Source organism: Austrofundulus limnaeus, unplaced genomic scaffold (genome assembly GCF_001266775.1).
Source record: "Austrofundulus limnaeus strain Quisiro unplaced genomic scaffold, Austrofundulus_limnaeus-1.0 Scaffold421, whole genome shotgun sequence".
NCBI lineage: Eukaryota > Metazoa > Chordata > Actinopteri > Cyprinodontiformes > Rivulidae > Austrofundulus > Austrofundulus limnaeus.
The window spans coordinates 462664-464869 of record NW_013952823.1 but is presented as its reverse complement, the minus strand read 5'-3'; the positions used below and the strand labels follow the sequence as shown (position 1 = coordinate 464869).

At 37.4% G+C, this 2206-nt stretch overlaps 1 protein-coding gene across 1 annotated transcript in view; it reads right to left on the bottom strand.

The window, feature by feature from the left end:
• hspg2 (heparan sulfate proteoglycan 2) overlaps positions 1 to 2206 on the bottom strand; it is a gene marked incomplete in the record, with an annotated part of 235200 nt that overhangs the window by 10503 nt on the left and 222491 nt on the right.

Here is a 2206-nt window from a genome sequence, read left to right as displayed (position 1 = left end):
CACTTTCAAAACGGTTCTGCACCCATGTTTATAAGGTAGTCACTGCCTGTACTAAGGACATAAGGAAATGAACAAAACACAAAGATCTGCAGAAACTTTCAAGTAAAAAAGGATGTAATTTTCCTGGCCACCCCTGTGTGAGTAGTGGTCCCCGTCTGGCCACCCCTGTGTGAGTAGTGGTCCCCGTCTGGCCACCCCTGTGTGAGTAGTGGTCCCCGTCTGGCCACCCCTGAGAAAAATGTCTGGCTCCACCACTGGTTAGAGAGCCTTCTAGCGATAAAATATACAARATACACTGTTATGTTCATTAAAATCTCTTCTAGAGTCAGGAGTGAGTCCATGATCTGACCTTTAGGGTGCTTAGCCCCCAGGACATTTTATAAATATCACTGTCAATTTGCATACATTCACATACAAAATTCAATAGTTTTGTCCAATTAAAACATTTAATAATTATATAAAGAATTTCAAATAGATGATCAGAATCCTACATCATACCTGCCAACATATGCTAATATCAGTGAGAGACACATATTCATCTTAACAAGAAACAGCTGTTGAGTTAAGCTGTCATAAACTATGTTTGCATGCATAAAATTCTTTGATGGGATTGAAATGTATTCGGATTAAATAATTTGAATGTATGGTTTATATGGACACGATCTGATCATGACGAGTGTTGACATGCACCAGGCTTTTATTCAGAATAGAAGCACTGACATGTGCAGAGTTGTTAACTTCCCCTAAGAAAACACAGAAAAAAGTTTTACTTTGGTCATGAACATAAACAAACAGCTTCTGAGCTCAGAATGGACCTGCGACAGGTTTTAATAATGGTGGAGACGTTGCTGATCTCTGAGCTACAKGTGACGYGCAGACTTTTTTTTTGCGAAGCAGCKCAGGCTGTTTGTCTYCCTTTKTTGTTGAATGAGAGGACAGGAGGAAAAGTTCTGTCTGCTGGAAACARCACTGCTGCTCCTCCTTCCACAAAAGAGCAGAAACCGCTGGATGAAAGTCAGAAGACATGAACAGTCAGGTCAGTTTTCCACAATCAGAATAAGATGATCAGATTAAGTGTTTGCATGCACGTCGTTCGGATTATCAATCAGCATAAATCACCTCTCTCATTCCAATTACAAATTCATTTGGATTGAGCTGAATCAGATCAGAATAATCAGAACGGGCTGTTTACATGACATATTTTTATTCTGAATGGCCGTTTAATCCGATGACTTATGTCCATGTAAACGTAGCTATAGTGGAGTCTGGGGCATGTGCCCCCTGAATTTTATTTTTAAAGAGCAATATTACGTATTTCTCAGGCATATATTTAAATTCTATACCATAATAAAKTAACTATGTCACCTTCAGTTGTTATTAAAATGCTGTTTTTATGTTTAAACCAAAAATAAACTGACTTCAAATCACATCTGTGTCAGGGAACCAGAGTTGTGTTGTGTGTTGCACTGTGTATTCTCACAGGAGACAACAAGAGGGCACCAAGAAGAACTGCTGTAGGACTGTGGGCTCATCTTCAGCAGCTGTGCAGCTGCACGCCTGCAGCTCTTCAGCYCCTTAAAATTTTTAATCTATGCCCATGCAGCACTAAAATTAATCAGGGTTTGAGAGAATGTGAAGGTATTAAAGAAAGGTTTAATTTATCAGGTTTTTTGAGGAGGGATTTGGGGAGTAGACATATTCAAATAATTATTAGATTTCTTGAAAAAAACAAAGGTATTTCTTAGTATCTGAGTAGAGTAAGATGGGTGTGAATGTGCAAAGAATAATGAAGAGAGATTTATAAGCTATATAAAAGTAAAGATATATAAGTAGGTGTGAGTGTGAGAGTGTGTGTTTAATCAGAAATATTATAGGGATTAGGTATGAAGTATATAGATCATCACGAACCACACTCCATACCAGTAAGTGGCGGTAATGCTACTGAAAGTTAGTTGCCAACTGCCAATAAAAACCAAGAAGAAGAAGAAGAAGAAGAAGAAGAAATTAATCAGAGTTAACTCAATTAATTTCACAGCCCTAAAATATCTACAGTGAACATTTTGAATGTATTTATTTTATGACCTCAATTTTATCTTTTGAATTGTCTATTTTTGTTATTTCTGTAAAAAAAAAAAGTTATTTATGAGTTGATAAGCCTCAGTGGTCTGTCCTGACCTTTGTATTTGTTCAAATGATTGTTATGGGC